Genomic DNA, 23,736 nt, shown 5'->3' on the forward strand with positions numbered 1-23,736 from the left:
CCATTCTAATTGGGGTGAGATGGAATCTTAGGGTAGTTTTGATTTGCATTTCTCTTATTACTAGAGATGTTGAACATATTTTCATATATCTGTTGATTGCTTGTACATCTTCTGTGAAGTGTCTGTTCATTTCCTTAGCCCATTTGTTGATTGGTTTATTTGTATTCTTGGTGTAGAGTTTTTTGAGTTCTTTATATATTCTGGAAATTAGCACTCTGTCTGAAGTATGAGTGGCAAAGATTTTCTCCCACTCTGTAGGCTCTCTCTTCACATTACTGATAGTTTCCTTTGCTGAGAGAAAGCTTTTTAGTTTGAATCTATCCCAGTTGTTGATTCTTGCTTTTATTTCTTGTGCTATGGGAGTCCTGTTAAGGAAGTCTGATCCTAAGCTGACATGTTGAAGATGAAGATTTGGACCTACTTTTACTTCTATAAGATGCAGGGTCTCTGGTCTGATTCGGAGGTCCTTGATCCATTTTGAGTTGATTATTTCGATAGATGCAGAAAAAGCATTCGATAAAATACAGCATCACTTCATGCTCAAAACACTAGAAAAAAATAGGGATAGTGGGAACATTCCTTAACATTGTAAAGGCCATCTACGCTAAGCCCATGGCCAATATCATTCTAAATGGTGAAAAACCGAAAGCATTCCCCCTAAAAACTGGAACAAGTCAGGAATGCCCTCTTTCACCACTTCTATTCAACATAGTCCTTGAAACTCTAGCCAGAGCAATTAGACAAACCAAAGAAATTAAAGGGATATGAATAGGAAAAGAAGAACTCAAACTATCCCTGTTCACTGATGACATGATTATATATTTAGAGGAACCCAGAAATTCCACCAGAAAACTTTTAGAACTCATAAGTGAATTCAGTAAAGTAGCAGGTTACAAGATCAATGCTCATAAATCCAATGCATTTTTATACATAAGTGATGAATCTTCAGAAAGAGAAGTTAGGAAAACTACCCCATTCACAATAGCCTCGAAAAAAATAAAATACTTGGGAATCAATCTCACAAAAGAGGTGAAAGACCTCTACAATGAGAACTACAGAACACTAAAGAAAGAAATTAAAGAAAACCTTAGAAGATGGAAAGATCTCCCATGTTCTTGGATAGGCAGAATTAATATTGTCAAAATGGCCATACTACCAAAAGTGCTATACAGATTCAATGCAATTCCAATTAAAATCCCAATGATGTACCTTACAGAAATAGAGCAAGCAATTATGAAATTCATCTGGAAGAATAAGAAACCCAGAATAGCTAAAGCAATCCTTAGCAGAAAGAGCGAAGCAGGGGGTATCACAATACCAGATCTTCAACTCTACTACAAAGCAATAGTAACAAAAACGGCATGGTATTGGTACCAAAATAGAAAGGTGGATCAATGGTACAGAATAGAGGACATGGACACAAACCCAAATAAATACAATTTTCTCATACTAGACAAAGGTTCCAAAAACATGCAATGGAGAAAAGATAGCCTCTTCAACAAATGGTGCTGGGAGAACTGGAAATCCATATGCAACAGAATGATATTAAACCCCTATCTCTCACCCTTGTTTTATATTTTTAAAAATCTTTCTCATGTCTGGCTTAATAGAAGACAGCTGGAGTCTCACATCTGCATTCTACCTTTTGTTATCTGTGCTTTTGGTAGAAGTGTTTGAAGAGCCCAATCTGGGGTGGGGCAAGCAACGTGCACAAGGAAAATGTAGGGAAGTCCTGCCTTTGGGATCACACAAGTACAGGGTTGGCCTGAGGCAGATTGCTGTCCCTAGGGCCTTACTTGCCTGAGTCCCAGTCCTGTCATGCCATAAGTAGTTGGAAAAGTCGGGGGTCCTTTAACAACCTTATTAGGTAACGCTGGCTATTCTTTTTACCACCTATACCAAAACACTAGTAGTGGGTTAGTTGTATTATGGAATCCGAACCATACCAATGTACTTTTCCTACCCAATTATATTAAAACTTACCGGTCATTCTTCATTTCAAATGGATCTTTTATCCATACTCACTGACCTAAAGGGATCATAGAATCCCCAGAAGGGTCATGGGACCCCTGAAGAATCGCAAACCATACTTTGAGGTGTTCTGGAAACTGCAAAAGATTATTATAGCTAGAGCACAGGCTGAGGCAGAGAGAAACACGAGGAGTAAAGAAGCTGAAGGAAGGGATGGGGCCAGGCCTTAAATGCTGCACCAAGAAACCAGCCTACGCCTTGCAGGAGGAGCTGCAGCAAAGCCTTAGGCAGGAAGTGATGGGATCAGGTTCACATTTTTAGAGTCACTTGTGTGTCTGTTCAACTAATATTTGTTGAGATCCTCTTGTGTACCAGGTAGTGGGGATAACAATAGGCAGAGAAGCCTTCTGTCTGCATGGAGCTTACATTCTAGTAGGGAAGCAAATAATATGGAAATAAAGAAACATTATTGTAGTTTGGATCTGGAATGCCCCCAAAGACATGTGTTGAAGGCTTGGTCCCCAGTGCCGCAGTGTTCAGAGGTGTAGCCCTTGGGAAGCAATCGGGTCACAAGGGCTCTGACTCCTCAATGAATTAATCCCCTGAGGGACTTGCAGCTGAACGGACTATTGGAAGGTGGTAAAAACTTTAGGAGGTGAAGGAAGTAGGTCACTGGGAGTGTGCCCTGGAAGGAGATATCTTGTCCCTGCCACCACCAGCCCTTTCTCTCTGCTTCGTGGCTGCCATGAGCTGAGAAGTTTTCCTTCACCAATGTCTTTCCACCATAACGTTCTGCCTAACATCAGGCCCCAAATAATGGAGCCAGCTGACCGTGGACTGTAACCATGTCCTGACACCATGAGTCAAAATAAATCCTCCTCTAAGTTGTTTTTCTCAGGTATTTTGTCCCAGCAATGGAAGATGACTAACACATATATAGATTCATCTTACTGTCACAGAAGGACGGATCGAAGGTTAGTTAAATCAAGGGGAGTAGAGGTCAGGCAATTGCAACAATAGTCCGAGGAAGAGACCATGGTGACCAGGAGAGTGGCAGTAGGAATAGAGTAGGAGAGAGCGTTAGAGAGTAGGAGCGAAGTAAAGACTACAACCAGTATTGCTGAGGGAAACTGAAGATGATGCCCAGCTTTCTAACTGGCTTCTGATTTGGAACAACCAAAAGGAGAAGTCTTTTTTTTTTTTTTTTTTTTACTGGGGATTGAACCCAGGGCCTTGTGCTTGCGAGGAAAACACTCTACCAACTGAGCTATATCCCCAGCCCCAGGAGAAGTCTTTTGAGGGAAAATAATCAGCTCAGTTGGGAACGTGTTGAGTGTGAAGTGCCCAGGAAGATGGGAGATTCAGGTGGAGATGTCCAGCAAGTTGTCAGGTTATATGTGTCTGACTCCCGGGATGGAGGACTGCACTAAGGATTGAGATGGCAGAGTTGTCGCGTTTTCAGAGAGTGAGTGGATAATGGTACTGAGGAACAGTGCTCCAAGTGAGAAGAGAGACACTAACATTTACCCACCAATTCCTGCAGTCTCGCCTCAAATTCAACGTACCTAAATTCAGATTCGCTGTCTTTCCCCTGCGCTTGAAGACAATTCCCAAATTACAACAATTATACCCATAGCCATGCTGTCATTGGAGCTGGCAACCTGAATTCACCCAGCATGCTCCCTTTCCCTCCGTCCCCACTTATCATGGCTTCATGGTTTGCCCAGTTCTCCCTCCCTTGTCCTCTACACCCTTAAGGTCCTGTTTTACTTTTCTGCCCTATTCTCTCTGTCTAGAAAGTCCATTTGCTTTTCCTCCTCCAGTCTCATCAGAAATTTGTCCACCTAGAGAATTCCCTCTCATTCTTCAAGACCTGTATAATCACCCCCTTTTATTTTAGGTCTTCTCCCAGCCCGATCCTCAACACACACATCAGACACAGTTGATTGTCTTCAGCTTCTGGTTTGTGATACTGTGATGTTACGGAGCACTCATAACATTGTATTGCAACCATTAGTTTACGTGACTTCCTCCTTTACTGCAGGGAAAGCCACATGACAGCAGAAATATGTTGAATTGTCTTTGTAACCCTGGTGTCTGGGGTGGTTCCTGAAACGAATAGTAAGATCTCAACCAAATGGGTTGGATAAGGAAGGAAGAAAATCAGGACCAGGGCTAAGAAAGTAACTCCACCCAGCCAGTCTACCTACCATCAGTGTCAAAGGGAATCTAAGTTGGAGGGATAGCAAAACCACAGAGGGCTGTGAGCATCTTAAAACTCAAAGGCAGATAGGAGATAGTGCCCTGGTTCCAGTGCCTTGTTTATTCAAAATAAGAACCCACCAGTGGCTGTGGTGGCAAGGGGGGTGGATAGTAGCAAAGAGCAAAGTAGTGTGTCTGGACAAGGGACAGATGGCTGAGCAGAGGGTGTGGATGGGCTCTCTCCATATCCTGCATGCCAGAAGCTATGGCTCCCATATGACCCCCAAACTTTCATGTGTTGGAAACTTAATCCCTACATTCATCTGTTGATGGTATTTGGAGGTGAAGGCTTTGGTAGGTAATTAGGGTTAGATGAGGTCCTAAGTGTGGGACTTCCACAATGGTATTAGTGGTTTTTTAAGAACAGGAATCCTAGCCGACAAACAAGGTTCTCATCAGAAACTGGCACATTTATTTTGGACTTCCCAGCCTCAAAGTTGTAGCTAGACCTGAACTGGATCCCTTTTCTTTATAAATGACCCAGTCTATGATGTTCTGTTAGAGCAACACAAAACAAGCTTGTGATGCACGAGCTTACCTGAGCTTACCTGAGGGACAGGAAGGATCGGCTCTGCTCACCCTGGGGACTACTGAGTCTTCTGGAGGGAGGTACCCCAGAGCGTTCCAACCAGAGGGACTTGTCAAGGAGCAGCTGACAGCACCCGAGGCTCACAGATGGCATTTGTTATTTGGGAGGACAAAGAGGAAGTTGGCCTCTCTCGAGCAGGAGGTTCACATTGGTGACTAATGGGAGATGGAGTTGAATTGTGTGAACACACTCTTTTGTCTACTCAAACAAGAGAAGTAGCCAGCTAAAAACCGTGACAGAAGCCTACGAAGTGAGACAATTATTATGAAACAGCCACAGGTAGACAAAGTAAAGGCTAGGTCCTGTCTTTGTTCACAAAGCCATGGGGAAATTGTGTGAATGCCAAGCACTGGGAGGGAAGGAAAAAGCCTTTGTCAGATCTTGCTGCCAGCACCAGGAGCCCAGCGAATGGAGACGGAACCAAGATCACTGAGAGAGTTGCCTCCCACGCCCGGATATGCCCCATTAGTGCTCTGTTCAGGCAAAGGGGGGAAACTGGGGCCCTGAAATGCTGCTCCCAGTAGCCCCAGCAGAAGGCTGCCCCCCTCTTCCAGAACTCCCTAGCAAGTACCAGTTTTCAATAAGGGAAAAAAGGAAATAGAACAGCCTTCAAACTGTAGTTTCTTTTCTTACTTGTTCTCTATCCCAGGGTTCTAGAGAAAAGATGGCAGAGTCCCTTGCTGGGTCCCCTGGAGCCCCATTTCTTCCACTGCTCAATCCTGGCCAATCATCAGGATGTTCTGGAGCAGGAGGGACAGAGGAGCTCGACAGTACCAATATATCTGCTGGCAGACAGCAGAGGGAAGAGGAGACAACACAGACTTTGGAGTCATGCAGGCTCTGCCTATTATACCCTGTGTAAAATTGATATAATAACAGTATCCACCTCACAGGATTATTACAAGAGTGCAGAAAATAATGCATGTAAATTTCTTGGCATACACTTAGTGCTCACTACAAGTTGTCTATTGCCACTGTTTTTATTGGTCCATTGCCCTCACTGGGCTCAGGAATCCCAATGCTTAACTTGCAATGTAGGCAGTTATCAAAATTCTGTCTGCTCAATGTTCTGGAATCCCCAATGATAGCTATGATTTCTGCGTAAAATGAGTTCTATAAATGAGCCCCCAGAAGGTCAAGGGGCCTAGCACTGAATCACAGGATGCAGGGATCTCATTTGGCCTCAGCCCCCAGGCCAGCACCAGCTACCTTTTGGGCATTTCCCATTTCTTGCCTCAGTTTCCACTCCCTACAGGAAATTCCAGCTGTCATCTGCACACATCTGTTTTCTTAGCAACATACATTACATGCATGTCTCCCAGTCTGCTATGCACATGGTCAAATTATTTAATTACTCCATCTTAGTTTTCCATATGAAAACTGGGAAATATCATAAGACCAGCTTCAAAGGGTTGTTGAAAATTAAACCAGGTAACCCATGGGAAGCACTGAGAACAGTGAGTACCATATCGTAAGGGATCATTAAATGTTAGCTGTTATTATTATGACTATGATTATTATTCTAGGAGGTCCATAATTCCCAGGAGTGGAGATGTTGCTCTGACATTCCCCAGACCTGTAAAAACCCTGAGTGAACTCTTCAGCCTCGGGAACTTTTCAGAAATGATGAACTCATTGACATAATAAACCACCTGTGTGCAACCTTCTGACTCATGTATGAATAAGAGAAAGAGGAAAATCCCTGAACCAGACCTGAGGGCCTGGGACTGAGCATCTCTGTGAGTCCATGACAGTTGATGGTGAGATGCAAAGGAGGAGCAGGTGAGATGAGGGCAACAGTGTGCCCTGGACTTGAAAGCTGAAAGCAGAGTTATTGTGGTCTCGTGCCTACAAGTTCTGAAAGAAACAAAGCTCACAAGGAAAGAGAGACTCTAAAACATGAAATTATGACAATAATTATAAAACCTATAATTCCAAGGAGGAAGAAAATGGAGCATCTAAAGAAATCAGTGTGGCTACCTGAGAAACCTCTAATGAACCTACAGGCAAAAATAGATTTGCAGCAAATTTTGGAAATTACTTAATGTCTTTAATATATAAAGAACACATACAAATCAATAATAAAACCCTTAAGGCACAATAGAAAAGTAAGTCAAGGATGTGATAAACAATTCACTAAAGAAATAAGGCAGACTTTTCAACAGATGGACTATCTTCAGTCTTACTAGTAATCAAAATGAAAATCCAAACTAGAATTTGTCTTGTAAATTAACAAAGACTCCAATTTTGATGTTTAATGAGTACCCATTGCTAGTGAGTGAAGCAAAATTGTCTCGTTCAGACAGTACAGATAGTTATGACAGCCAGGAGAGTCACTTCTTGGATCTCTTCTAAGGACATTGTGCTAGTTCTGAAATATTGTTATTAATAATGTTATTTGTACAAGGAAAAATCAGAAAGAATCAAAATGCAGCCATCTAGAACAATGTTTATGATGATTTCATGGTAGTGTGGGGAAAAGCAGGAGACAAAATTGTACAGATTATCTTTAACAACCATAACTTTCAGAAAGCAATAGTCTAGAAGGAAACAATAATGAATGATGGTATCTTTGGGAGATGGAACGATGGATGATTTGTTTAGTTCTTTGTGCATTTGTTTGGCAGTCAGATTTTTTTGCAATGGGTATACTTTATTATTATTATGGAAATATAAACCACATTTATTAAAATGCACTGGAGATGTAAAAAGGATAGTAAGAGGGTTCACATCATGGAAGACAAATCCAACAGATAGGTGCAGCCCTGTGGTCTGAGGTCAGGAATTCTTAAAGCCTCAGGGGGGGTCTTGGCTGGTGGGCACTGCTGTGATCCACACAAGGAACTTATACCATGGTCTCCCCAAGAATGTGATCAAGGCAGGGGTGAGGTACCACATGAGAACAGGCACAGAGGGTACAGACAACATGAGCACAATGAGCCACTGAGCTAGGAAGTGAGAAGAATCCTGGACTGCAGACCTAGCCTTTCAAAAATCCTAACATGGTGGAGATAACAGTGGCCACCACTGTGGTCCACTGTTTTCTGAAGTGTGAACCCTGAAATGACTCCAACCATGCTTGAGTCTATTTAGGTGGAATATGGACGTAGAATTATCTTTCAAGTGTTTTCTCCTTGATTTGTCTTTCAGTCTCTCCGATGAGACCGAAGATAAAGTCTTAATTTGATGCTAGAATACCTTTAACACCTCTCTAACCCTTGCTAATCTCCCTTTCTAACCAAGCTGGAGCCCCTCCGGCTCAGTCCCTTAAGCAGAGAGCAGCAGCTGCCTAGAATGTAAAAATGCAGGTCGTGCATGGAAATGGTAAAATTGCCAGGGCAGGAGAATGAATGAATGGCATGCAGGGAACACTGAGCTGGTCCAGAACCTGGGGCATCTGGAACACAAAGGGGAAGGAGGCACGGTGGCTTGTTGCCACTCACCCGCCCAGCTGACCATGCCTACTCTCCCAATTTCAGCTGGGGCCTCTTTCCCCATGCTCTCAGGCCCCCTCTTCTAGGTTGGTATTTCTGCCTCTTCCTTCAAGCTGCAGATTTTTTTTTTTTTTTTTTTTTTTTGGCAGTGCTGGGATTCGAACCCAGGGCCTTGTGCTTGCAAGGCAAGCACTCTACCGACTGAGCTATCTCTCCAGCCCTCCAAGCTGCAGATTTAGTGACTTAGTCCTATCTCGTTCAGTGTTGGTTCTCATTGGTTTGTTATTTGGGTTGTTTTTGTTTGTTTGTTTTAGTTGGAGCCAGCATGGAATCATGCTATCAGCATAACTAAAAATGTTCTTAGTTTGTCTCTGCATTTTTCCCAAACCTCAGCTTTTCCTAAAAAGCCAGCATCTTTTGCATCCTTCCCTGGGGGCTTCCCCAATGCTGGACTTTGTCTATTTACAATAAAAGCAGTCCTTTTCTTCGGTTCACATTTTCAAATGTGAACTTGTCCAAGATTCACAGATGTGGCCATATTAGATGCCTCCTGATTGGAGTGATTTGTGCTTGTATAGTCAGAATTTCCCCTAAGAGTGCCTGGCCGTGGGTTCATGCCTCAACATCCTGCCTGGGCTGCTAACTAGCCGAGGGCCCCTGTGCAAGTCAGTCAACCTCGCTGAGAGCAATGGCTCTGCCCTACTTAGCTCTCAGGGTCGCAGCAAGGACCAAATGAGCTGGTAGTCACAAAAACGCTTTGCAGGACATAATGCACCCCACAATGAAGTGTGTTATTCAGCGTCTGTTTTTCTTTTGCTTTTTGCATCAAGGAGAACGCTCTTCTGATTGGGAAGGGTAAAACCAGCATCATTAAAAAGAGAAGCAGAGCTCAAAATAGGAGCAAAGATAGACAATAGATCACTCTTTAAAGGAGCTCAACCCCTGGGTGCTTTAGAACCTCTGGGCTCGGTCTGCAGGGCAGTGACAAAATTATCAGCCTGTGTTTTGTTGGGAACCAGAGTAAGTTCAATGGAGAGAAAACCGGAAGGACAGTGAGGGCTTTGGCCACTGTCACACATGAGAAACCACTGAAAGAAACTGGAAAGTTTAGATAAGAACAGACTCAAAAGAAGGCACACACACCCCTGCCTGCTTAGTATTAGATTCCTGCAAGTCTCACAAACTGTAGAAAGCCGCTCCCCATCCACCCCAGCCTGCCTTGGCCCCCACTGACTTTGCAGGATCTTTGAGGGGCACTTACCATCTCCCTAGCAGCCCCTTCATCAGTCGTGGGAAAGAAGTAGAGAGACCATGAAGCAGCAAGTCCCCCACTTCTGTGGTTCCATCCATAGCTCAGCCACCTACCGGGCTCCACCACCCTCTGTCTGGGTTCAATTTGTTCCTCCACACATAACAAACCATGGGACTGTGGGCAGGGGGCACTGTGTCTTGAATTTTCCAGCAATAACATGGAAATAATATCTTTCTCATAGCCTTCTTGCAAAGTTTAGATTAGTGACATAAAATTCTTAGCGTGAACTACATGCTCAAAAGATGGGTTCTTTTTTTCTTCTTTGTCCGCTTCCCATATCTCTATTTTGATTATAAGAATGTTAATTCCACAAAAGAATTAAACAGAATTACCATGTGATCCAGAAATTCTACTTCTGAGTATAGACTCCCCAAAAATTGAAAACAAGGTCTCACACAGATACTGATTCACCCAGGTTCAGGGCAGTGTTGCTCACTGTAATCAAAAGGTGGGAGCAACCCAAGTGTTTGTGGAGGCTGACTGGATAAGCAAAGTGTGGCATCTCCACATTGTGGAATATGACACAGCCTTCATAAAAGGACATTCTGGTATGTGCTGCAACTTGGATGGACCTTAAAGACATTGTGCTAAGTGAAGTAAGCCCGACACAAAGAACAGAGATTGTGTGATTCCACTTACATGAGGTACCTAGAAAAATAAGGAGAAAGGAGATTACCTGGGGCCAGGAGCAGGGGGAAAGCAGGGGTGTTATTATTGAATGAGTATAGAGTTTCATTTTGAGTAAATGAAAGACTGTAGAGATGGATGGTGCTGGTGGTTGTACCATCATGTAAACCTGCACCTAAAAAGAATTAAAATGGTAAATATTATGCTATGTATATCTTACATAATAAAAAATTGCTTACATGACATGATTTAGTAAATACCAAAATGTGAAAATCATGGAAAATTTTAAGAAAATATGGTTTTTAATATAAAAAAGAAACAAATACTACTTGAGTTCCCATACCCACAAAGAGGAGAGTAGCAAAATAATCCATGGTTCAATGTCAAGAGCAGGGAGACTAGGCCTTAGGGGAGAATCCGGAGTGCCGCTGTAACTGCCTCACAGTTTTGGGGTGGGTGTCAGTGTGAGAGCTGAACCCCACTTCCTCACTCCAGGGGCACCATCACACAGCTCCTCAGAGTCAGCCAACCTCACCATCTGCCTGCCAGCGGCAGCGGGGCCCAGGAGCCTCAGGTCCCAGGTGCTGCTCAGACACAGGCTCGGCCCCTGCTCCCTGTCCTCTCCCAGGAGGTCACCTTGGACACATCCAGCAGGAGACAATGCCTGCGGCAGAGGTACCAGGAGGCTCTTGGTGTCGTAGGAGAGGACACCAGCTGGACCCCATGTCACAGGGAAGGGAGACTCATGACTGGGTGCTTAGAAGGCATGCTGAGCTCCACAGTCTCCAGCCTACCTCCTGGAGAACCCAAATTCCACAGTGATCCTGTGGCCCAGGACCAGAGCCGGCCACTCTGGGCTTCCTGAGTAGGCAGGTGAACAGGCATTCTCAAGTTCCTTCTACCACGGATGCAAGACATTTTAAAGGGGCTCACCGTTGATGGTGCCAAAGACATCCCCATGCACTTTCAGGGTCTCTGGGTTGTACTCACTTTACTCCTAGAGACAAGTCCACACGAGCTACCTTTCCAGGTGCCACATTGCCTAGCTACTGAGACCCAGGACTCCTGCCCCAGGACCCGCTTCACTGCCAGCTGTGAAGGTAACCAACTGATCTTTCTGGTTCTCTAACACCCATCAGTACAATATTAAATTGGTTCCCTGCCCCTGGGACCTCTGCAGGTAAGAAATGAAACTCTTTTAATCCCTCAGGCATATGAAGACAGCATGTCCATCTCTGAAAAAGATAATGAGAGGGTTGAAAACAGATCCCCTTCTTGGGAGTGTATTCACTTCTAGAACTGCTGTCAAAAAGCAGTGCAGACTAGGTGGCTTAGAACAACTGTCCTGGAGGCTGAAAGTCCAAGATCAAGGTGTTGGCAGAGTTGTTTCCTATTAGAAGGTTCAGAGGGAGAATCTGTTCCCTGCCTCTCTCCTGGCTAATGGGTGCATCTCTCCAAACTCTGCCTCCATCTTCCTTGTTCATCTTCCCTCTGCGTGTCTGTGTCCACCTTTTTCTTTTCTTATAAAGACACTAGTCATCATTTTAGGACCCACTCTCTTCCAATCTCCTCATCTTAACTTGATCAGATCCTCAAAGACTCTATTCCAAATAAGATCACATTCATAGGGGGTTAGGAATTCTATGTCTTTTGGGAGGATACAGTTCAATCCAGGGAGCTTGCAAAAGTAAGAGTGAAATCAATATAGCCAAGGAAAAAAGCAAAACTTTAGAGCCAGGTAGAGCTGCGTTTTTAACCTCTCAGAACCTCAGTGTACACAACTGTAAAATGGGATGAGGTTATCCACCCTGCAAGGTATGATACCTGGAAAGACAACAGACACATAGTAGACGGTAAGGAACTAATATTGTTGTAACTATGTCATTGTTACCTGAATGCCAAAGCAAAAGAAAATTATGTAGCATAGGAGAGGTTCACACAAAGTACCCTGGAGGGAGACTACATCACATGGTGGGAAATAGAATTAGCTTAATGGAAGAGATGACTTTGAAATAGACCTTGAAAAGATGGACAGGATTCTGACAGGTAGAACTTGCAGAGGAGAGAATTCCAGGAAGCAAGCACTAAAAAATCAAGCTTTGGCTTCAGGAAAGTATAGAGCATGCTTGAAGAAGAGCTCCGAGTTCCATTTGGCTGGAACTTTGGGAAATGCATAAAGAGTAATGGTAATTGAGGTCATAAAGGAGCATTTGGACCACAGAGCATGAAGAGTTTGCATTTAATTGATAGGCTATGGGGAGCCAATGAATGTGTTTTGGAAAGAGTGACGCAATTAAACCTGCATTTAAGAAAATTAATCGGGCTGTGTTGTGCAGGATCAGAGAGCTCTGCAGTGTCCAGAGCAGGGAGAGCCCAGGGCCTGGAGCCCAGGAGATCCCCATGAGGTTAGAGCTTTCCTGTCCTGGCCAAATACTGAAGGTGCATTTTGGAAAGTGCCCTGGAGTCTGGCATGGCTGAGCTGATCACCTTGGACATGTCATGTACCCTCTGATTATGGTCACTTCATTCTAAGATGGGAGCCAATGACAGCTGCTAGGACCCTTTCTTCAAGACCCTTCCATGACTAGTATTTCTTAGCCTAAGGAGATGCAAGCAGGGCATGTGAGCTGCTTTCACAGGACATCTTGGGTGCCAAGGGGAGAATCTGCTGCTCCCTTCCCCTTCCCCAATGGGATACCAGAAGCATTCTCGATCTGTGGGCTTTGGGGAGGCAAGATCCCAGTCAGGCTGAGGCTGCTGAGCAGTCTTAATTGTTCTGCATTAACTTAACTTTCACCTCGATCTTACTTTAGAATTCTGTGAATATTTATGAGCGAGCTCTTGCTTAATGAGGAGGGGAGCAGAGACATTAATGAGCTTTCTTTCACGTTGGGTCTGGGGATTTTTTCTTTTTTCTTTTTTTTTTTTTCCTTCTATTTCTTCTTCTTCACATCTATAATCTGAGTTCCAGCTACCCTGTACCTCTTTTCCCTGCTACAGCCAAGCAGAATCTAAGCACCCAAAGCCATAACTGAAGCAGTCCATGCTTGTGTCTTGGAAGCAGGCACTGCCGCCCTGCAGTGAGGGGTGTGTGTGTGTGTGTGTGTGTGTGTGTGTGCGCGCGCACTTGTGTGTCTGTGAGCATGCACAAGTGCAAAGCTGTCTGTGTACATATGTGACCACACCTGTGGATGTGTGGGGCCTCCTCAAAGCAGAAAGGCCCTGGTGGGTCCAAATGCAAACAGAAAGCTACTGCTCTTTCAGAAACAGGAGAGAAAGTACACCAAGGCCTATTTCTCTACTTGGACAAGAGTGCATAGTGTTTGTTGCTTGGGCCACCTCTGGGCCTGTGCCTCAGGGACTGTCTCAGGAACTCCCCAAAATGGGACAAAGCCAGAGTCTTACTCTCCTGTAGGTGTGAGGAGACTAGTGAGCCCAGACTGACTCTCTGACCCTGAGGAAAAAATGAGAATGCTCCTGGAGACCAGTTCAAACTTTTAAGCAAGAAGGGAAATCCAGCAAAGCACAGTGCCCACACCTGTAATCTCAGCCACTCTGGAGCTGAGGCAGGAGGATCCCAAATCCGAGGCCAGCCTGAGTAACTCAGTGAGACCCTGTGTCAAACTATTTTAAAAGGGCTGGCAATATAACTCAGTGGTAGAGCACTCGCCTAGTATGTGTGACACCCTGGGTTACACACACACACACACACAAACCCTAGGGGACAACAGACAACTGTCTCCACTCAGGATGTCTGGAGAACATCAGCAGTCCCCTCCTCACATCTGTTCCCTGAGGATCCATCCGTAACCCAGTCTCTAAGGGACTGCTGAAAAGCCTGGCAATTGCATAATTGGTAAATCAATAAGAAAAAAACTGAGAAGACTCTCAGAAAGGTGAAAATCCCTTCCTGGCAAAATGTTAGGTTGTTTCTCAACAGCCTCCCTCAATCTTCAGCCACAGGGGACTCTCCAGCCCTCTCCATCTGACTCCCATCTGCTTTTAGCCTCTGATCTGACATTAGTCACATTGTATTTCTGTGTACATTTGGCCAAAACCAGTGGGAATTTTCTCAAGAACTCCTGCTGGGGAGGAGGGGCCAGGGCCTTCTGTCCTCCCAGCCCTGGTCCTCCTCCCTCTCCACCCAGAGGCCCACTCCAAATTTTCTCTCCCTCTGCTGCATCAGCAGCTTCAAGAACCCACCAGCCCAGCCCCGGGGTTCATGAAGCCCAGCCCTGGACTCTGGTGGGAAAGACAGTTGCCTCATAATGGTTGTGTGTGTGTGTGTGTGTGTGCACGCATGTGTGCGTGCACCATGCACATGAGCGCACGTGCCTGTGGGAACAGCTCACACCTGGGATTAGGCTAAACAGTCAGCCCTGATCCAGTAAGCAGATGCTGAAGAATTAACAACAAAGAGAAGAACTAAAGCCTGGTTTTGTGGTATAAAAGTCAAACTAATTACCGCTCTTAATGAGCACTCTTCACTATTTATGTCCAATCTCGTATGCACAGTGCCTGTTTTGCACATCGTTGACGTGATAGATCATTTCTGTTATAGGTCTTACTCGCGATCACAACTCTGAATTCTGTGTCCTGCTTTCCCTCACTCATTTGTAGTTTTTTTTTTTTTTTTTTTTTTTTTTTTTTTTTTTTTTGCGGTGCTGGGGATTGAACCCAGGGCCTTATGCTTGAGAGGCAAACACTCTACCAACTGAGCTATCTCCCCAGCCCCATTTTGTAGTATTTTGATCTGCTCCAACTTTTTCCACCAAGTTTAGTTTTATTGAAAACAGAGGCATGATTTTTTTTCATTGAAAAATATTTTTAAAAACCAAAGAGAAAAGAAAAATGGGTGTGGGATGGGGAAGAAGTTAATCACAGTCTGATGGCCCAAACTCACTAACTATTATCATCGTGTGTTTTGATGTTTGTCTTCATTTTTCCTTTGTATCATTTAATTACTGAATCCCCTAGTTTAAGTTGTTTGGGTCATTATCAAGAGTGTGCTATAGTAAACAAGGCTGTGTTGAACATTTTGATGCATTTACTTCTGAATGACACGTGGGTGGAACTCTTGGTCTTGGATACTTTTAAGTATCTTAATGAATCTTGCCAAGTCACTTTCTCAGAGTCGCGCCCACCAGCAGTGAGTGGGGATGGCCATTTCATTGCATTCTCTCTGTGACTGTTTTCTCTCTCTCCTAATTTTGGCTAATTTGATGGACTAAAATGAAAGTACTTCCTCACTGCCTTAATTCACATTTTTAGCATATAGCGAGGTTAGATATTTTTCCATTTGTTTATTGAATAGTGTTCAAAACATTCAAAGGCTATTTTAAAGTTATTTGTGTGTGAACATGTGTGCAGAGGACTCACTCTGTGTGCATGACCATGTGTGAATCTCACTGATCAGGGTCTTGTTGGGTTTGTGCATTTGTACATTTGAGCACACGTAGTTGTGATGTGCAGTTATTTTCACTTTCTTGTGGGAAAGAGGGAGGTGAAGAGAGAAGAATGTAAGCTCAAATATTCAGACTTGGGCTCTGTGTCACCATGTCAGTAGCTGTGAGTTGGGGCAAGTTACTTCCCTTTCTGTTTAGGTCTTTGTTTCCTCAGCTGTAAAATGGTTGACAATAATCCCACAGATGTGGAATTGTGGAGAATATTACATGAACAGTAAAAAACATGATAGAAGCCCCCAGGAAGAGATTCCCTGTGGTCCTCCAGTCTGGGGTGTGAAGGCAGGCTTGCACAGACCCTCCTGGAGACCCAGGTCATGACCACTGCTGAGAGATGGCCGCTTCACTGTCCTTTAGTCGAAGAAACTCGATTCAGTCTTCAGGTTCTGCAAATGTTTGTGTAGTGAATGAATAATGTCTATGCAAACACATGTGGGGCTGGAAGAAACGGGCTGTCATTCCACCCCACTCGACATTCTCTTCCTGGGTAACTGAGAGCACACCAGGTCTATGGTGACCCTTTGCGACCTGACATTTCTAGTCATTTCATGAATGAGACACGAATGCCTGAGAGGGAGGGAGGAGGTTCCGTTGGCAAGAGGGTGTTGGGAGAGCTGCTGCAGGCCTTCTCATGGAGGGACCCCACACACTTTCCAGGGAGGCAATGTGGTTGTAGGCAGCCTCTGGGGACACCTGTGTGGCTTTGCCTCTTCACCCCAACTTTCCAAGCTATGTGATGGGAAAAAGTTATTTAAATTATTTGTACCTCAGCTTTCTCATCTATAAAATGGATGTATGGATAACATCTGCCTCAATGACATTGTGAGGTCGAAGGGAGGTGATTCATGAAAAACTCCCAATGCCTGGCACAGCCTTAGCACTCCAGGACTCAGCTGTGACTATCCCCACACTAAGGCGAGCTGGCATCCCGGGGGGGGGGGGGGGGGGGGGGGCGGGTAGGGGATGCGGAACTGATTGAATATTGAGGGCGATCAGATAGTGACTTAACAGGCTTCTTATTAAAATTGAACCATGCAAAGACAGACGTGGAAGTTCAAAAGCCCAACTAAGGTTTACTCCAAGAAAAACTGTTACCTAAAGGGAAATGAGTGCAGAGCAAAAGCAGAAGCAGAAGGAAGGGGAGGGAGAGAAGAGAGGGAACACCACAGTGCTATTTGGAAAGAAATTTACAAAGAAGCAAAGGGATGGGTCCTGGTTCACAGATCACTGGAGAGGGAACACAGGAGAACTCAGTGCTCTGGACGCAGTCTGACACCCGCCCCCTCCCACTGTCTGGTTAGTTCTAGTCTGGGCTCTGCCACCCAGGCCCTGGGGATTCAGACAAGGCACATTCCCTCCATGGACCTCAGCTACCCCTTCTACCAGAGAGAGAGCACTGGTTGCTTCTGAGGAAGGAGGAGGCTACACCAAGCAAACGTCTGTCCATGCTCTGTGTTCCTCTAGCGAAGCTGGCGCAGGAGTTGGCAGCCAATCTTCTGCTACCCCATAGACATGCTAGGGCACTGGGTCTCTCTCATATGGCTGAGCAGACACACTGCAGGGACTCAGGCAGGGAAGAAAATGAGTATGTGCCTTAAACAGCAAAGCTGAAGGCTGTGGAGACACCTATCAAGGGAAACTCGGGCACCATCTTGGCAGCAAAGCCTGTGTCCCCCACACCAACAGGATATCAGAAGAAACTTCATGTTAGCATCAGTTCTCTGGTAATAACTTCCAGGCTCTTAAAGCAGATCTTTATCCCAACAATTGGGGTTTCTCAAATGCTTTGAGCATTTGTTAAAACCAGTTTCATCTGAGAGATAAGAAAATAATAAGATGCAGAGGCACCTCAATTACTCATCACCCGCTGGTACAGCATGTATGTAGTGAGCACCTGCTGCATGCAGAACTCAACTGGGTCCTGTAAGACTCAAGTCATCCTCAAGACATGGCAGGTATGTTCACATGGATGCTCAAGATCTGCTGTTTTCTCTTCTCTTGCAACAATATGGACTCCACAGTGCTTTCCCAAAAGGCCCCAGCAAAATTGGGGAACACCTGCTCTAGGTTCCACTGCAGGTTGTCGCTGCCTCTATTTTGAAGCATCCCATGCTGCATTGTGATTTATCATTTTACATGTCGGGCTCCTCCTCTGCACTTTCCTCGGACAAACAGTAGTTTCAGTGCTTCATCCTTCTGTACTGGTGTCCAGCACAATGTCTGGCGCCATATAGACATTGACTCATGTCAGATGGCTGCATGTCTGTCTTGGACTGTGGGCTTCCTGTGGATAGGACCATTGCCATTATTTATTTTGTACCTGGAGACCAACTGTAGGGCCCAGGACATTATAACTGCTCTTCATTTGATGAGTGACTGCAAGTGCATTCAGCAAATTGTGTTGAAGCTCAGAGATATCATTGGCATGTTGGTGTGGTAGGGCCTCTCGGCAGAGGAAGATGATGGGCATTAAGTACTTAGCACAGTGCCTGACCAAAAATAGGCACTCACTGAATAATATTATTGTTACCCTGGGCAAGTCACTGAATGCAAACCATAGGTGAGACTGCCTGGCTCCTCACAGGTTATAGTCAGTGTCAACTGACCCCATTGGGCACCTTTGACCCAGCTAGACAGTCGGCATCTGATGTCCAGGGGGAGCTGCTCTACCTTGGACAGCTGTGAAGAGAGCTGGGTCCCTCAGCCTCACTGTGGCCAGGCAAGTCTGAGACAACTAGAGCCACGGGGGCTCACCTCTGTCTACAGACGGCTGTCCCTGGTGACGCCAACGCTCCAGACAGTGTCACCACTTCCATCTGTGCTACATATGGACAGGCCCAGAGGCTCCGACCAACAGACCAGACAGGCCCAACTGAGGTGGGAGGAGAGGTTTGGTGTTTGGGCTCTGATGCTCAGCCTCCTTGTTGCCATGGCTCCTTTCTGACTCTTCATGTATTTTTTAAAAATGCGTAATTTCCTAAAGGGAAATTAAATTGGATTGTGCATTAATTTGAGGGACTGGAGTCTGATAGGGCTGGACCCAGAACTGCAGGTTTCCAAGACTTGCTAAGGTTTCTAGGGTGATGTGGGACCCCTGTGAGCCTCTTGTGACCCCTTTCTTACACACCCATCCTGCCTGCCTTCAGGTGAGCTCCCCACCTGCTCCTCTTCAGTTGGGGGAGAAGCATGATGTTTGCCTTCCCCAAAACTTAGAACCTTGCTATTTGCACAGGGCACCCCCTCCTACCCACCTCACCTTGGAACCTAACCTAGCTGCCAGTCTGTACTGTACAGGTTCTAGATGACAGGCCTCATCTTGCCAGGGCTGGGAGAACATGTTTCTGGATCCCACCAGAGCCAAGGCAGGGAAATCCGAGGGATGGGACGTGTGTGCAGCAGCAGCTGACATGGGTTCCTGCAGCTTCCCTGTGCCCAATAGCCAGGACATATGGGGCAGGGCTTTGGCTCAGATTTTGGTGTGAAGCAGGACTGGGCATGAGGTCTGGTTCTACTGCTTACAAACTGGGTGATGCCAGTGGAGTTATTACACAAACAAGTCCTGGTTTTACCATCTGTGAAATGGGGTGATAAGAGAACCTACTTCAGTGGGCCCTCATGTAGATTAAAAGGTAAAACATCCAAAGTAAGAAAGTGCTTGGCACAGTACTCGACTGTGGTACGCATCCGCACAGCCCTTATTTTATTGCTGCTGTCTTTTTGCAAGGTATTCTGCCCCAGCTCCCAGAGGAAGACCACATCGTGATCTGATGGCCCCTCTGCACATTCACCCTCCCACGGCTCCATGTTTGGTAGTGCAGGGTGCCCAGTGACACCCTTGTCATTTGTGCCTTTCCCCTGATGTCCCACGCTGGGTGTGGCACACAGAAGCCATTCCACAAAGGGGCAACATTGGCTGAGTAGCCCACCCTTGGCGTGTAAAAACCAGCTCCAGGACACTTCCAGTACAGCCAGGGAAGTGGTCATGACCTTCATCTTCCCTCCCTGTTATCAGCTTGGTGAAAGCCCCTCCACGGACCCCTCGCTCCATAGCACACACCACTCTTCAGATGGGAAAACAAACTCAGAAACTTGCTCCACTTGCCACTGCTGATAATAGAGCCAGGAATGTTCTCGCCTGTTCTTAATCTCACTCTTCACGGCTTCTAAATCTTGAAACCACTTCTGTGCCAGGCCAAGGAAGCAGGCAGGGGAAGAATGAGAAAAAGAAATGTCTGAGCCTAAATTCTCTGGGTCTCAAACTCTCAAAGAAAAGTCCTGTTGTTACTCACCTATTCCCAGTGAGTAACATTTCTCCAGGGGAAGTTTAAAATAGAACTTTAGTCATACCTTAATGGGACCAATAGATTTTTTTAAATAATCAAGCCTTAGTTTTATGCAGCCAGGTGTGACCAGGGTGCCAATGGGGGCGCGCAGAAGCACATGTAGTCAGATCCCTGAGAGTGGGTGATCCCAAGAGTGCACCTGACTCCAGAATTCAGTGAGTGACGTTCACCCAGGGTCCCAAAATACCTACTTGACCGCTGTGCCTTGACTCACCTGCCTACCTTTCATCTCCTATCCCTTAGCCAGTCCCGGGCCCAGTCCCCAGGAAAGGGAGACAACCTAGGTTTCATTCATTTAGTATATTTTTTGAGTTAGGCAGCGTCAGGGTTTCTGGAATTTGGGTAGCAAGCAGGAAAATATATCAACCTTCATATTTGTAGTTTTGTCTAGTGAGGTGACACAAGCCTGAAATCCCAGCTGCTCAGGAGGCTGAGGCAGGAGGATTGCAAGTTTGAAGCCAGCCTCAGCAACTTAGCGAGATCCTGTCTCAAAATAAAAAATAGAAATGGACTGGGGATGTGGCTCAGTGGTTCAGAACCTCTGGATTAAATCTTGGTACCAAAAAAAAAAAAAATTCTAAATCCATGGACCTCTTTTACTCCATTTGACTCTCACCATACAACTGCCAACTGAGGCAGCATGTACGGAACCCCTAGCCCAGTGAAACCCCCCTCAGTGAACATGAGATTCCTCTTTTCTTCCAGTGGCCAGGTAATGCAAGGGGTCACCCAACTTGTCTGAGAAGATGAGGACAGTCAAGTACAGAGAGGGAGGTGGCCTGTGACACGCATGTGTCAGAACCTCTCCCAGTCACACTGCACAGGCCCTCTCCCCTCACTCAGCAGTCTTCTACAGATAAAATCTGATGAAATGGAATATTGACCATGGTGGCAGGAAGACACTACAGCACCCGGTGTGTGTCAGCCTGCCTGAGTCCCCACCGCGGGAGAGGGTGACAGGCAGAGGCTAGAGACAGCGTACATCCTGAGACCAATTATTTCAGCCCTCTGTTATTGGTTTGCTTCCTCTTACAGCCGCCACAGTCCCTCACAGCAAAGACCCCAATTTGTTGGACTCCAGGGAGAGTGGGGGAAAAAAAAAAAAAGAACAGACAGACTCTGGGAAAGATATGGCCAAGTTTTACACTTATTTTAAGCTAAGGGAAGGGGTCCTTTGTCTTTTCTGTTATAAAGCCTTGGGCTGACAGCCACAAACCAGCTCCTTGGGTTCCTGGGGGCTTATCCCTCATCCTCACCCTTCACAGGCATGTCTACAAGAAGCACTGGATTTGCTGTTAGCTCCAGGGCTGAAGAGAGGCATTTTCCACCTCCCTGAGCTCAGCTAATTGGCTACAGAGTCTCACTGAGAAAACAAGGAATAGTTCTCAGCCACCTGCCGTCCCTCCAGCCAGGATGGAGCTCAGAGAGGTCAGGACATGTCAGCCTGTGCTCAGTGTGGGCCTTTGGGTGCAAACGGATGGAGCAGAGCTTCTTTGGTGGCCCTTATCGGTCCCAGGACAACCAGGGACCTCTCCTCTCAAGATAGTCTATCCCAGATGAGGAACACTGCCCTCTTCTCACTAGGTAAAGGCCCATTCCATAGGACCAAGAACCGAAAGAGGATAAGTAGTTACTGGGTCCAGCAACCTAATCTGACCCCAAATAAGAAGGGAAATAAAAACCAGAGGAGGCATGAGACACAATCACTCAAACGCAGCCTCATTCAAAGTGGATCCATAAATAGATTCAGGAGGTCCCTCACATGCTGACCTCCTTGGTCATCTCCTGCTCTGTGATCATGGGCAAAAAGGGCAGACGAGAGCCAGAACAGGTCATCCATCTTTGATCTCAGTAATATCCTGTCCACACTGGGTGAAGGAAGCAGCTTCTTCCTTGAAATTTCCGGTGCTGCCTTGGGAGCCCAGGAGGGAGCTGTGAAAAAGCATTTGGCTGCTCCAGATACCAATCAGTGAACTAAGAGGGCCCTAGAGCAGGCAGGGCCCAGCCTGCAGCCACGGAGAGAGCCCTGGAGCCAGTGTGCATCCTGAAGGCATGCTGGGGACCCTGGTCGGATCATTTTTGAGTCCTCAGCACTCAGTCCAGTGCCTGACACCCAAAGATCATCAATTAATTCTGTTATTAGCACACACAGAGAGGGGAAAGTGGCACAATTTTTCCAAGTCTAGAAAAGTAATTTTCTGCTATTAGAACAGAAGCGGTAAGACCAGGATCTTGGATTCTGTAGTCCCCTTGAGCTATTACTAATCAAAACACAACTACCCTCACTTTTCCTTGCCACCTACACAAAGTAAACTCCCTGGCCTTTTAGAAGAGCCCAGACCCCATTCTTAACCTCCGCACAGCTCCTCCATCAACCTTTCTCGAAACCAACGCTTCCAAAGCTCTCTTGTTCTCTCCCAGAGCTAATTCTGACCTTTCTCCCTTTGTTCACATCCATTGAGACAGGTCATTGGTCCTGGTTCCAGTCAAAAGTCTCAGATGAGCCCAACTGGGGATAGGGAATGGGGTCGTTCATGGCATCCTTGTCCCCTTTGCTCCAGTGCTTGAAAATGAAGGGCAGATACTTAAAGCCAGTGTTCAGAAAGAAGGGTTCTCGGTCAAGGCCACTGTGGTTCTCAAAGTCCCCAGGCAGCCAGGGGCTGGAGAAGAGAAGTACTTCTAGTGGAGCCGGCAGTCTCCTCTTTGGTTGGTGATTTCATCAGTCTCACAAATGGCAAACTCTGGTCACTCTTAGTGACAACTTTGTTCATCAGAATTTCCAGAATATGCTGAGATGACAAGCTTCAGTGGAAGATAAAACCATGGCCTAAGAGAGTTTGTAGCACGTCCTGGTTTACCCTGAAACTTGGAGCACTTGTCATTGGTTAGCAGTTGCCTTTGATCCAGCATTGATTGGGGAACAGGGTCAGGAAGCAGAACATATTTTGGAATTCAACTGACCTTTTCCCTTGAATCAATACTTCAAGCATTTACATTATGCGTCTTCGTGGCCCAGGGTAGGAATGGGTTTGTGCACCAGGAAATGTATGGCCAAGAGACAGTTTAGGGAGTGACTTTAGCTCTTGCATTCATTGATCTCAAGAAATAAATGAATTCCTATTAATATGAATAAACCTAGTACAGAGATACTGAGAAAATTCAGAGTATCAGTATACTGGAGTGATAGATGTCAGGTCAAAAGAATCAGGAAAGGTTTGCTGAAAGAAGAAGTACTTTTTTTTTTATTTTTAAGAACATGAATGTAGAAAAAGAATAGAACATTTATTGATTTCTACTTTTATTGCCAGGCATTGTATAAAGCACATGCATGTTTCTGTTTGCTGCTTTCTGGATAGATGCACTAATTTTCTCTTTGTGTTTAATTAACGTCCAAACCCATCCATCTAGCATTACTTTTACTTGTTGTGCTTTTCTAGTTCTAGAATTTTTATTTGGCCGGGTGCAGTGGCACAGGCCTGTAATCCCACCAGCTCGGGAGGCTGAGACAGGAGGATCTCAAGTTCAAAGCCAGTCTCAGCAACAGCAAGGTGGTAGGCAACTCAGCGAGACCCTGTCTCTAAATAAAATAGAAAATAGACTGGGGATATGGCTCAGTGATTGTGTGGCCCTGAGTTCAAGCCCCGTACCAAAAAAAGAGAGAGAGAGAGAGAGAGAGAGAGAGAGAATTTATATTTGGATTTTTCAAAATTGCTAGTTCACTTTGGTTTCATTCCCT

The 23,736-nt window shown here is 45.6% G+C and overlaps 1 protein-coding gene and 1 non-coding gene across 4 annotated transcripts in view; one reads left to right on the forward strand and one right to left on the reverse strand.

Annotated features, from left to right (window-relative positions):
* The window catches only part of Kcnd3 (potassium voltage-gated channel subfamily D member 3), a 215,001-nt gene that overhangs the window by 156,147 nt on the left and 35,118 nt on the right, over window positions 1-23,736 (forward strand). The window lies entirely within an intron of this gene.
* On the reverse strand, window positions 14,852-14,925 carry Trnae-cuc (transfer RNA glutamic acid (anticodon CUC)). The gene has a single exon. It is a non-coding gene; the product is annotated as a tRNA-Glu (tRNA).

Source organism: Sciurus carolinensis, chromosome 1, assembly GCF_902686445.1.
Source record: "Sciurus carolinensis chromosome 1, mSciCar1.2, whole genome shotgun sequence".
Taxonomy (NCBI): domain Eukaryota; kingdom Metazoa; phylum Chordata; class Mammalia; order Rodentia; family Sciuridae; genus Sciurus; species Sciurus carolinensis.